Source organism: Muscardinus avellanarius (genome assembly GCF_963383645.1).
Source record: "Muscardinus avellanarius genome assembly, chromosome: 8".
NCBI classification, from domain to species: domain Eukaryota; kingdom Metazoa; phylum Chordata; class Mammalia; order Rodentia; family Gliridae; genus Muscardinus; species Muscardinus avellanarius.
The window spans coordinates 35,863,920-35,878,677 of record NC_137794.1 but is presented as its reverse complement, the minus strand read 5'-3'; positions in this window follow the sequence as shown (position 1 = coordinate 35,878,677).

Here is a 14,758-nt window from a genome sequence, read left to right as displayed (position 1 = left end):
CCAATAAAAGTATTTTTAAAAGATTCATATCATTCCTCTATTCCTTTCATTAGCCCAAGCATAATAAATCAAAGAGTTCCTTCTTTAAAGTTTTTACTTGAAATCTAAAGATAAATGGTTATTTTTGTAATTTTTTCTTAATATTTTAAAATATTTATTTTATTTAAATATTTATTTTAAATATTTAAATATTTGTTTTGATATTTATTTTTAAATAAATATTTAAGTAAATATTTATTTATAATAAATATTTTATTTTGTTAACCTTCTGAAATATTTCAAGAATATCTGATTTTGAATTTGACTTAACTTTATATACTATTAAAGTATACTTACAAAATCAGGTCCATTAAAAACTTACAGTCAGATATGTAGCCATGAAAGATACAATATACATTGTGCTACCCTATTGGCATTATATGATAAAAACACACATTAGTAAAAACAAACATTTGTTTGTTTGCAACAAATGTTCCTTAAAGATTCAAGCTATGGCCGTGCGTGGTGGCACACGCTTGTAATCCCCGCGCTTGGGAGGCGGAGACAGGAGGATCGCGCAGGTTCGAAGCCAGCCGTGCTGGCGTAAGAGACCCTGTTTCAAAAATATAAAATAGGTCTGGGAGTGTAGCCCGGAGGAAGGAGGGCTTCCAGGAACCCCAGTACCACCAAAAGAAAAAAAAAAAAAAAAAAAGATTCAAGCTATGAATCCTGAAGAAAGCCAGACATCAGTGACAGTGACTCATGATAAAGGTTTTAAAAAAAATCAATCCAAAAAGATTTCTTACTCTTTCACCTACTTGTTGCCTACTTTAGACTCCATGGTGAATCTATGTTTTTGTCCAAGAATTCTCATTTCCAATGAATGCCTCTGGTAGTTGTACATTCGGATAAAAGGTCTTCCCCAATACAGTCTTCAATAATGTAAGCCATGTTTTAGAGTGTTTTTTTCCCTGTGTTAATTCCCAAGAGGTCTGGGCACTAACAGAAACTAAACATAACTAGTACATTCACTTTATTGTTTATGTATTGTCTTTCCTATTTATGCAAGTTGGCACATTTTCTTTCCCATTTATGCAAATCTACTAGAAACTATTCTGTATTAAATATAAGTAATAGATATATACTAAGACCTGTCATTATTAAATATAGTTAACAGAGTTGATAACTATTCAAAATGTGGAATTTTAAAAGAAATCTTTCAAAGAAAAACTTGGCATTCTTCAATCAATTTGCATCAATCAATCCTCTAATCTTCCTGATATTCACAACCTAAATTTAGGTGCATGATAGAAGACAGATATAAATGCATCATTTTACTTTGTTAAAAACTTTCTCATTGCCTTGCTATTTATTTTATAAATTCAAATCTCATTCCAGGGCAGAATTTTTTCTGTAAATTAACACTGTTCTTTTTTATTATTCCCTGCTTATCACCACCCACAAGCCAATATAAGATATTAATAACTTTAGAGTGCTTGCTTAGTGTGCATAGGACCCTGGGTTTGATCCCTAACACTGAAAAGACATTAATTTAAAAAAAAAAACAGGTTTATGGAGCTGTGAGTGTGATTCAGTAGTAGAACAATTGTCTACCATGTGCAAGACCCAGGTTCAAACCTTGGCATCAAAGTCGGGTGTGGTGGCACTCGCTTGTAATCCCAACATTTGGGAAGCTGAGACCTAAGGATCACAGTTCACGGACAGCCTCAGCTATTTAGTGAGGCCCTTCACAACTTACTGAGACCCTGTTTCAAAATAAAGAGTAAAAATAGGGCAGGATGTGTAGCTCAGAGATCACATTCCCCTGGGTTCCATCCCCAGGCCGGCAACAAACAAACAAACCCTAGCATCACAAAAATAAACAAATTAATAAATAAATTGATTAATTAATCAATTTAGATTAAGATAAAATTTCCATTAATTTATAAAAACTTTGAAACTGATATTTATTTCAGGACTGACGTTAAGGTGGGTGGGTTTTTTAATATAATTTTGTTGGTGCATTGTAGGTAGACATCATGAAAAGGTTCAGAGTCATAAGAACATACATGCACACAGCACTTGGTCTGTTTCCCTCTGGATCCCATCTTACTCTCATCCCCTCCCTCATTGTCTAATAATATAAAATGAAAACAATACAAACAATTTTATCACAAAATAAACTAAAATTTATTGGATTGGCATTTTAGTAATGACAATTGAATGTAAAGATAAGCTGCTTATATTCTGTGTTTTGTGAAAGGAAACAACATGGAGTTGTAAAGAGAAGCAAAAAATAAATTAGTAAATGTTTCAACACTCAGAAATGTTTGGAAAATATGGACCCTAGAAGTACTTATGTTCAACAATGGTATTTTTAGAATCATTTAATAAACCTTCTTTTTTTTTTTTTTATTTGGTGGTACTGGGGTTCCTGGGAGCCCTTCTACCTCCGGGCTACACTCCCAGACCTACTTTTACATTTTTTTGTTTGGAAACAGGGTCTCCTAAGCCAGCGCGTGCGGCTGGCTTCGAACCTGCGCGATCCTCCTGTCTCTGCCTCCCAAGCGCGGGGATTACAAGCGTGCGCCACCACGCCCGGCAACCTTCTTTTTAAAGAGTTATAATTTATGTTAGGAGTTTTTGACACTTATGCCTCTAAAAATGTCCAATCCCCTTGGACTGGTAAAATTAATGAATAAAATCCTCCTTAATAAAGTACAACTTTTCAGCCGGGTGTGGTGGCCCACGTTTGTAATCCCCAGGCTTGGGAGGCGGAGACAGGAGGATCACGCTGGTTCAGAGCCAGCCTCGCTGGTTTAAGAGACCCTGTTTCCAAATAAAAAAAAATATATAAAATAGGTCTGGGAGTGTAGCCTAGAGGTAGAAGGGCTTCCAGGAACCCCGCTACCACCACACACAAAAAAAAAGTACAGCTTTTCAAACATACATTGTTTCTTTTTGAGCTTCCTTGTCTCTGATGCTTACACATTCCCTCTTTCAAAGAATATTCACCAAAATTCCTCCTGTATTAGGTCTTTCCAAGACCACTCCTCAACTGACTAGATAGAAGCCTCAAATAAAACAGCATATAGTCACACTCGTAGCTATTTATTATAGCTAAATGATCCAAATAAATATCAGTAATGGAAAAAGGTACATGGAGTACCAACAGACAGAAACCAAGTGCAAGATACCAAGAATTCTATCCCAGTGGAATAACACAAACACACGTCCTCCAACAAGTTGTGACAAAATCTGGGAAATATTGCCTAATGGGGAGGATGTAAGACATCAGGAGGACAGAATAGTGAAGTGAGAGAGGCGGGTGGGATGCATAGAAGACACTGGATGCCTTTCTGAGCAGCTTGGACTTGATAGGGTGGGTTATCAATAAAGAAAGTCTCCAGGTACGCCGGGCGTGGTGGCGCACGCTTGTAATCCCTGTGCTTGAGAGGCGGGAGGCGGAGACAGAAGGATCCCCAAAGGTTTGAAGCCAGCCTCGCTAGCTTAAAAGATCCTGTTTCCAAATAAAATATAAAATAGTTCTGATAGGTCTGGGAGTGTAGCCCAGAGGTAGAAGGGTTCCATCCCCAGTACCACCAAAGAAAAAAGAAAAGAAGAAAGAAAAATAGAGAAAAGAAAGTCTCCAAGAAAAAAGGGACATCATGAAAGAGGACACAGAGAAGATTCATCCAACAACAATCTATAGAAGGAAATGGAAAAGGAGATAGTGGAGGTAGGGGAACAGTTAGGAGAGTTTCCATAAAGAACCAAGTATGAGACAATAAAGAATAGTGCTCATGCCATGAAAAGGGATAGTTGGAGAAAAGAAATCTTTTAAAATTTCTGTGACTTTACATTATTAATTGTATCAAGTTTTCATGTTTGTGGCAATGTTACAAAGATTATGGTTAGGATTCTGATTATTTTCATATCAATGTGACAGTAAAAAAAAAAAACAAAAAACTTTAGGGGCTGAGGGCATAGCTCAGGGGTAGAGTGCTTGCCTAGCATGCACAAAGTCCTGGGTTCAAGCCCCAGCTCTGTAAAACAACAAACAAAGAAACATAAAAAACAAAAATTAATAACCAAAACAGAAAACAACATAAAGGAGCAATTGTAAGGTGGCAGAAATTCAGGAGAAACTTTTCTCATTTTGCACATATATTTTGTTTTTCTTTATCTTTCTTTGATCGCTCTGTCAGAATTCCATTTTATCTAAATGCAAAATACAATTGTAAGAGCTATTCTTTTTTTTTTAGAACATCATAATTTAAGAGCAGTGCACACCTGTCATACCAGTTTGAGAAGAGGTTGAGACAGGAGTATTGCAAGTTTGAGGACAGCCTAGGCAACCTAGCAAGACCTGTCACAAGACAAAATATATGAATGGCTAGGCATGTAGCTCAGTGGTAGAGGATCACTGGTTTCAATCCCAATAAGAAAAAAGAAAGGAAGAGAGGGAGGGAAAAAGGAAGGGAGGGAAAAGAGGAGAGAGGGAGAGAGGAAGGGAGGGAGAAAAGGAGGAAGGGGAGGAAAAAATTATTTAATTCTCTCATAGGAAAAGAAAATCCATAAAAATGAAATTATTTGGCCAGAGGTCATTTAGTTGGCAGGTAGTAAAGTTAGACTTCAATTTTGTATGAACAATTTCTTATATTAGCAACTTTATTCCTTTTATAAAATAGGTATCAACTATGAATATGTAATCAAGGGGATTGTGTAACTTCTATCATTAAATATACATACATAAAATAAAACCATATTCAATATTGTTAAATTTTAATTATAAAATGTATCTAGGTGCTCTTTATGCATCCTGCCAAAATGAAACAGGAGGCTGAGAGAATATTAAGAAAAATACAGTTCAAATTCAAAAGGTGTCTATAGTAGAATTCTTTCTTACTCAAAGGAGGAGGCCTTTGGTTCTATTCAGATCTTCAATTGATTGGACAAGGCCTACCTACTTTATGGAGGGCAAATGACTTTAATCAAACACCATCATTTCAATGTAAATCTCATTCAAAAAAATCTGAAATAATGATTGACCAAAATCTTGGGCTCACCCAAGTTGACGTATTAAAATCAACCATCATGTTTGTACACAACTATGGGGTTGAGCAAATTCTTATATGGCTTGATTTGAGCAATGTTACACTGATCTCTACTGAATGAGTATGCCATCCACCTAAAAGTTTCTGAATTGCTAAAATTCTTCCATTAGAGGAGCAAACAGTATCATAATTAAACATTACCAGCTCCATAAAATATGTTGAAGAATTCATTATAAAAGTTATAAAACAGTACTAATATTTAGAATATGCAATGTACTTAAAAGACTTAATTCTAAAAAACAAATAACCCAACAAAGATATGGACTATTAGACTAAATATATACTTCACAAAAGAAGAAATACTGATGGCCAATGACTATGATTGCTAACATCATTAACAATCAAGGAAATGTAAATTGAAATTAACACTGAGATTCCATCTAACCTAAATTAGAATGGCAATTATTAAGAAATAAAACAACAGTAAATGCTGGCAAGGATGTAGGGAAATAGGAACTCTTCTATTTTGTTGGTAGAATTGCAAATTAGTATAGTCCTTATGAAAAGCAGCATGGATATTCCTCAGAAAACTGGGACTGGGTACACTATATGGTATCTGCACAAAGGGACTGAAATCAGAATATTAGAATAAGACATGCATATCCATGTTTATAGTGGCACAATTCACAATAGCTAAATTATGGAACCAACCTAGGTATCTATCAAAAGATGAATGAATTAAAAATCATGGGATAATTTGGGAGTGGTGCCACAAACTTGTAATCCCAGTACTTGAGAAGCTGAGACAGGAGGATCACAGGTTCGAGGACAGCATCAGCAAGTAGTGAGACTCTTGCCAACTTAACGAGACTCTCTTTTCAAATAAGAAATAAAATAGGACTGGGAATGTAGCTTGAAGTTAGAATGACTCTGGGTTCAATCTCCAGTACCAAAAAAAAAAAAAAAAATTATGGGATACACACATACACACACACACACACACACACACACACACACACACACACTGGAATTCTACTCAACAGTAAAAGAGAACAAAATAATGTCATTTGCAGAAAAATGGATGGGCTTTGAGAACATTATGTTAAGTGAGATTAGACCATCACAGTGAAGGGTCTTATCTTCTCTTTCATATGCCGAAGCTAGAGATTAATTAGGATACCAAAGAGACTTCAGATAATGAAACAGAACCCTCAGTAGAGACAAGGAGATGATCTAGGAGAAGCAGGGCAACGAAAGATCAATGAACAAGTCACTTCCACTGACATTCTGTTCATATGTGAGTATACCAGTGCCAATCTCAATACCCTGCATGGGGAAGGAGTGAGTGAGAGGGAGCAGGGGACAGGGGGGTAAGATGCTGTGTGCATGAATTTCACCATCACTATAAACGGCATTATGATGCGAGACTATAATGCACCCAAAAAAGTATGAAAAAAGAATACTTGAAAATTTTCTTAAAAAATGATCTTTGGTTCTATTATCATGACAGTCACTTGTTTGGTTTTGCTTTTTAAGAACATACACACATATGTATATACATATGTATTTACTTCAAGTTCTTTATATCATATTTCAAATCCTTCTCATTTCATCACTGTAAATACAGAATCTTTAATGAAATTGAAGCTCCTGTAGTACACCTATCTTAATTATTTTCATCCCTTTAAACTTTTATATTTTTAATACATGAACATTTATTCTTAAAACATTGTATGGGATTTATTTATTTATTTATTTATTTATTTATTTATTTTGGTGGTACTGGGGTTCCTGGAAGCCCTTCTACCTCTGGGATACACTCTCAGACCTATGTTTTTATACTTTTTATTTGGAAACAGGGTCTCTTAAGCCAGTGCGGCTGGCTTCGAACCTGCACAATCCTCCTTTCTCCAGCTCCCAAGCACGGGGATTACAAGCGTGTGCCACCACACCCAGCTGGGTTGTTTTTAAACTTTTATGATTATAAAACATACCACAGACTACTAGTGTGAAACTTAATTTACATTTTTATTTATTAATGTTGATACATGTAGTTTTGTGTGTGTGTGTGTGTGTGTGTGTGTGTGTGTGTGTGTGTGTGTGTGTGGTACTGGGGTTCCTGGAAACCCTTCTATCTCCGGGCTACACTCCCAGACCTATTTTTATATTATTTTTATTTGGAAACAGGGTCTCTTAAGCCAGCGCGACTGACTTCTAACCTGCGTGATCCTCCTGTCTCCGCCTCCCAAGCACGGGGATTACAAGCGTGTGCCACCATGCCGGCTACATGTAGATTTATTTTAATCCCTGCATGTTCTTTTTTTTCTCTTTCTCTCTCTCTCTCTCTCTCTCTCTCTCTCTCTCTCTCTCTCTCTCTCTCTCTCTCTCCCTCTCTCTCTCTCTCTCTCTTTCTTTCTTTCTTTCTTTCTGGTGGTGATACTGGGGATGGAACCCTTCTACCTTCAGGCTACACTCCCAGACCTATTTTTTATATTTTATTTGGAAACAAGGTCTCTTAAGCCAGCAAGGCTGGCTTCAAAGCTGTGCGATTCTCCTGTCTCTGCCTCTCAAACGTGGGCATTACAAGTGTGTGCCACCATGCGCAGCTAATCCCTGCATATTCTATTTTGTTATCATACATAATTGATTTAAACATTTCACTATTATTTGAAACTTAAGTTGCTTCAAACTTTTTACTGTTATTTTACTGCAGCTATAAACCTTCTTTAATATGGGTCTTGCCACTAAAAGTATGACCAGCAGCATCTACCTCATGTGAAAGTTATCCTAGATCTATTCAGTCAGAATCTTCATTTGAGTAAGATCCACAAGTGATTTGTAAGCACATTGTATTTAAATTCTGGTCTAGGGTACATAACTAGAAGTAGCATTGCCTGGTATAAATAGACTAAACAAAATTTAATATACTTTACTACAAAATAATTCCTAAAATACTTGTACCTAGATACAGTCTTCTCAACATTTTCAATACTTTATTTTATTAAATTTTAAGTTTGATAAATTGATGGATATGTGCTTTGAGCATTTCTCTAATGGTTAGTGAATTTGAACATCTTTCCTAGTCTTTACTGTCACTCAGATATCCTGTCGTTATAGGTTATAGAAATATTACGTATATTTTAATTAATTTGATTCTTTGTTCTATTATGATTTGAGTCTGAATGTCCCCACATGTCCCCAAATGCTCATATGTTGAAAGGTTGGTCCCAAATTCAGCAAAGTTTGGAGGCAGGACTTTTAGGCAATGATTAAACCATGAGGCTATGACCACATCAAAGGATTAATCTATTTGTTGGATTAAGAATTTGAATACTATTACTGGCTGGTAACTCTAGCAAGTGGAGTACGGCTAGAGAAGGTAAGATTCTAGGGGTGTTTCCTGGGCAGATTTGTCTTCTCTTGGACTCTTCTTGTCTCTCATTCTGCTTCCTGGCTGCCATAATACCCAAAGGGTATCTGAAGGCCTAAGTAAAGAGTCACTGCTTTTAACAAAGGCAGCCTAAGTCCTGTAAAATTACTATGCATATGGTAAATCTGAGAAAAATTAAAGGTCTTAAAAACTAACTGTATAATTAATTTGGCCTCACTTTTGTTCTCATTCCACCCCCACTTCCCACCCACAGTGGCTGAGAGTGAGGATGGGAAAGACAATGACTGAGCACCAACTTCAGTTGTCGTTTATTTTGGGCAAACATTACAAACAGTCTCTTGGTGTCATGTCTGGTCTCTGTCAAATAAAATCCTGCTGTGTGTTTTGTTTTGATATATCCTTCTCCTTCTCAACTGATGTGGTGGTTTTGAAATAGCCTGCAAACTCTTCAACGCCCTTCCCATCATCAGGAGGTAGAAAAAGAAGCGGGGGAGTCTGTGTCTCCTCCACTTGAAGCTGGCCCGCCACTGTGTCTAGACAAATATACTGAACACCACAATGTGGGTGGAAGCAGTGCTTGGTGGGTGACTTTGAAGCCTCAATTAGAAAAGGTAAAGCAGTTTCTTTACCTCAGAATACTTGCTAAGGCCATCAGGGGTAGAGACCTGGGAATGAGGATGCCATCCGTGTAACTCCAGCGATCTCTGATTCTATCTCTATGAGAAACTCCATGTAAGAGCTGTCTAATCCAGATTCTCAAACAAAATAAATAATTGTTACAGTTTTCTTGGCAGGGTTTATTTTGCAGCAGGCAGTAACCAAAACAGATAGAACACGGTTAAATGGAAGGAGGTGATAAACATGTTGTTTAAGTGTCCTGGATCTGAACACCCTGGAAACTGTATAATGCTAATCCTTTGGTGAGAACTATTAGAACTTTCCTCATCCCCCATCCCCCTTGTTGGTCAACTTTCTATCACTGTGACCAAAACAACTGTGAAAAATGTCTTAGAGGAGGAAAGATTTATTTTGACTCACATTTCTGAGGGTTCAGTCCAGAGTCAGCTCACTCCATTGCTTGTGAGGCAGAATATCATGGCAAGAGGATGTGATGGAGAAAAGCACCTCATGGCAGCTCGGAAGAAATAAGATTTCCTTTCAAGGGCATGCTCCCAATAACTTACTTTCTTCAAGTAAGCTCACCTCCTAAAGTTCTACTACATCCAAATAATTGATTCAAACTATGAAATCTATCAATGAATTAATCCATTGATGAAATCACAGGTTCCATCAGCCAGTCTCTTCCCCAAATTCTCACCTCTACTGCATTGACAACCAAACCTCCAACACATGGAATTTTTCAAACCATAATACCCTCTTACTTTACATAATGCATATGCTTTCCCATCTTCTGTATCAGATTTGAGGATAGGAAATTGGAATAAAGAAGAACCAAATAATTAAGAATATTATTTCTAAAAATAACAGACTGCCCTGTAATGCTACTATTCTGCTTTATAAGAGTGCTTTGAGTTGCAGAAGATTTTAGCTTTTCCCCTAATCTGCCATAATACATTCTAATCCCTTCATACCCTCACTGCACCACAATTCCAGCAAAAGGATTTTTTTTAGAGTACAGTCAATACTCAGAAAGAAAAAAGGCACATTTAAGTTTTAAATGATAGCTCTTATGATACAGGTCCTATATTGATGGGCCAGGGCAACTGCCTTGCAGTGACATTAAAGATACTGGTTATCTGTTGTAGACTCTAGGGCCAAACTACTAGAATATTTTGGCTCAGTTGAGGTCTCAGGCAGTATCTACTCCACCTGCATCTCCAAGTTCTGGCTTTATTCCTGCCTTTTTAAGTTGTATCTTTATTTAAACTATAGCAACAGACAAAATAAGTTGCAGGTTTTTTACTGACCTCTTTTCCTGTGTGTAAGAATACCACCCAACATCTTTTTTAATAAATCTGGTTTAGGTCGTTGGCTTCACATAGGAATTTTTTTCTATTTAAATTTGGTATAACACTAAATAAAGTACACAGACTTATGGCTAACTCTCAGTGAATTTTTACATATTTAGACACCTTGTAACTACCACCTGGATTAAGATGTAGTTCATTTCCAGCTTTTAGGAGGCTCCCTAGTGCCTCCTTCTGATGATACCTACAAAGGTAGAATTTATTCTGATTTTAATTATAATCACAGATTAGTTTTGCCTGATTTACTTTATATAAATAGAAGCCTACAATATTAAATCTTCAACTTCCTTAACTCAACAAAGTATCTGTGAAATCTCTTCACACTATTACACTATAGCTGTGTGGTATTTCATTGCATGCATACACAATAATTCATACTTTTTATTATATTTATTGTTTTTACATTTTTTAAAATTTTATTTATATGTGGAACATATTGAAAATGGTGTACATTTAGACTTTGCTTGGTGCCTTCCCCCCCGGCTCCCCTCCCAACAATGAGTGTCTGGGTTAACCATGCTATATTCATATTTTTACACATATTCAAATGTAACTCCTCCATTAATCAACCTCAGCCTTCTTTCTCTCCTATCCTTCCATTCTAGTTTTGCTGAGGTTTCTCCTCCATTATCTGGAGTTGCTCTTGTATACCCAATGCTCCCTAGTTTGGGCATATTAGAGAAAACATATGTCTCTTCTCTTTCTATGCTTGGCTGATCTCACTTAACCTGTTTTCCAGATGTTTCCATCTTGCAAATGGCATGATTTTGTTCCTCTTTATAGCTGAATAGAATTCCATTGTATGTAATTCCCATAATTTTGCAATCCATTCATCTACTGATGGAGACCTAGATTGGTTCCATATTTTGGCTATTACAAATTGTGCTGCTATGAACATAGGTATGCACGTGTTACTGTAGTTCTCTGATTTCAACCCCTTTGGAAAAATACCCAGGAGTGGTATAACTGGATCATATGGTGAAACTAGTCCCATTTTTCTAAGGAATCTCCACACAGATCTCCACAGTGGCTGAACTAGTTTGCACTCCCACCAACAGTGTAAAAGAGTTCCTCTTTCCCCACATTCTCACCAGCATTTGTTGTTATTTGATAGATGTTTTGTTAGAAGAGTGTTTTTAACATGAATAGGTGTTGGATTTTGTCAAATGCTTTTCCAACACCTATTGATATGATCATGTGGTTTTTGTTCTCAGTTCTCTTTATGTGGTGAGTAATGTGTATTGATTTGCAGATGTTGAACAAGCCTTGCTTTTGTCAGATGAAACCAACTTGGTCGTGGTGTACAATTCTCTTGATATGGTTTTGAATGCATATAGCTAGTATTTTGTTTAGAATTTTTACATCTATTTTCATTAAGGATATTGGTATATAATTTTCCTTTCTTGAGGTATCTTTATTTGGTTTGGGGATTAATGCAATAATGGTCTTTGTAAAAAGAAGTTGGGATAATTCATTTCCTTTCAATTTCCCGGAACAATTTGAGAAGTATTGGTATTAGTTATTCACTGAAGGTTTTGTAGAATTCAGCTGGAAATGTATCAGGGCCTGGGGTTTTCTTTGATGGCAGAATTTTTATTTTCTATTTCTTTGCATGCTATTGGTTGGCTGAGGCTTGCTATGTCTTCTTGGTTTAGTTTAGGTAGATTATATGTGCTTAGAAATCTATCAATTCCTTCCATGTTTTCCAGTCTATTAGAGTATAAATTTTCAAAATAGTTTCTGATAATCCTTTGAATTTCACCACTGTCTGTGGTGATGTCTCCTTTTTCATTTCTGATTTTAATAATTTGAGTTGATTCTCTCTTTTTTTTGGGTTAGGTTACCCAGAGGTTTGTCAATCCTATTAATCTTTTCAAAAAACCAGCTTTTTGTTTTGTCAATTCTTTAAATTGTTTTTCTGTCCTTTATTTCATTTATTTCTGCTCTGATTTTAATAATTTCCTGCCTTCTGTTGGCTTTGGGATTAGACTGTTGCAGTCTTTCTAGGTCCTTGAGTTGTGTCATTAGACTGTTTACTTGGAGACTCTGTCCTTCTTATGTGGGCACTCAATGCTATAAACTTTCTTCTTAACACTGCCTTCAAAATATCCCATATATGAGTTTGGGCATGTTCAGGGTGGTATTGGCAGCACCATCAGATGAATGGATTGCAAAATTATGGGAAATACACACAATGGAATGCTATTCAGCTATAAAGAAGAACAAAGTCATGGCATTAGCAAGAAGATGGAAAATCCTGGAGTGCATTAGGGTATGTGAGATCAGCCAAGCACAGAATAAGAAGAGACATATGTTTTCTCTAATATGTCCAAACTAGGGAGTATTGGGGATACCAGAGGGACTCCAGATAATGGAAGGGAAATCTCAGCAAAGTTTGAATGGAATGATAAGAGAGGAAGAAGGCTGAAGTCAATTAGTGCGGGAGATAAATTTGAATATGTTTTATTTATGTATGTATTTATTATTGGGTTTTTTTGGTGGTACTGGGGTTCCTGGAAGCCCTTCTACCTCTGGGCTACACTCTCAGACCTATTTTTTATATTTTTTTATTTGGAAACAGGGTCTCTTAAGCCAGCGAGGCTGGCTCCGAACCAGCGTAATCCTCCTGTCTCCGCCTCCCAAGTGCGGGGATTACAAGCGTGCGTCACCACGCCCGGATTGAATATGTTTTAAAGTATGACTATAGCATGGATACCCTGGACACTCATTGTTGGGAGGGGAGGAAGGGAAAACAGGGGTGGGGGAAAGAGGGCACCAAGCACAGTTTAAATGTATACTATTTATTTTCAATAAAAAAAATCTTTTAATGAAAGAAAAAACCAACAAAGTGTCCCATAGATTTTGGTAAGTTGTTTCTCTATTTTCATTTATTTCCAGAAATTTCTTTATTTCTCCCCTAATTTCTGATATTACCCACTCGTCATTCAATAGTGTATCATTCAATCTCCATGTATTTAAATAGTTTCTTTTGAGTTTTTTGTTATTGATTTCTACTTTCATTCCATCATGTTCTGAAAACATGCAGGAAATTATATTACATCTTTTGAATTTGCTGGTGCTTGCTTTGTGGCCCAGGATGTGATCTACTTCAGAGAAGATTCTGTGGGCTGCCAAGAAGAATGTATATTCTGCTGTTCCTGGTTGAAATATTCTGTATATGTCCATTAGGTGCATTTGGTTTATAGTTTTCTTTAATTCTGAAGAGTATTTACTCATCTTTTGCCTTGAAGATTATTCAGTGGTATGAAAGGTGTGTTGAAGTCTCCCAATTTTATTGTATTTGGGTTTATTTGAGATCTGATGTCCAGAAGGATTTATTTCACAAATGTGGCTGCACCCACATTGGGGGCATAAATATTTACTATCATTATTTCTTGGTGGATTGTTCATTTTAACAAAAGGAAGTGCCGTGCTTTGTCTCTTCTGTTGTGTTTTAGCTTAAAGTCTGTTTTGTTGGATATCAGTATTGTTACCCCTGCCCATTTTTGGTCTCCATTGGCATGATATATCTTTGTTCATCCTTTCACTTTCAGTCTCTGAATGTCTTTGTAAGGTGAGTTTCTTGCAAACAGCATATATTTGGATTATGTTTTTAAATCCACATTGCCAGTCTATGTCTTTTGATTGGTGAGTTAAGGCCTTTGACATTCAGAGTTATTATTGAAATATGATTTTTGTTTCCTAAATTCTGTATGGTATAAAATTATTTTTTTGCTTAGATGCCCTGTTGATCAACTTCATCTCTTCTCAGTTTCTGTATCTTGCTTCTTGCTTTTTCTTCTTCTTCTTCTTCTTCTTCTTCTTCTTCTTCTTCTTCTTCTTCTTCTTCTTCTTCTTCTTCTTCTTCTTCTTTCCTCCTCCTCCTCCTCCTCCTCCTCCTCCTCCTCCTCCTCCTCCTCCTTCTTCTTCTTCTTCTTCTTCTTCTTCTTCTTCTTCTTCTTCTTCTTCTTCTTTGGTGGTGGTGGTACTGGAGTTCCCTGGAAACCCGTCTACCTCTGGGCTATACTCCCAGACCTATTTTTTTATTATTTTTATTTGGAAATAGGGTCTCTTAAGATAGCGAGGCTGGCTTTGAACCTGCACAATCATTCTGTCTCCGCCTTCCAAGTACGGGGATTACAAGCATGTACCACCATGCCAGGCTTCTTTTTTCTTCTTTATGGTTTATTTATTTAAGTATTTTCTCCTGTTGGCTTTGAATTCATGATTTTTTTTGAGATTCTGCTTATCTTGAAACACTTGTTTCTCCATCAATTTTGAATAGTAGTTTTGTTCCATATAGTAGTTTTGGTTGGAAATTATTTTCTTCCAGGGTCTGAATC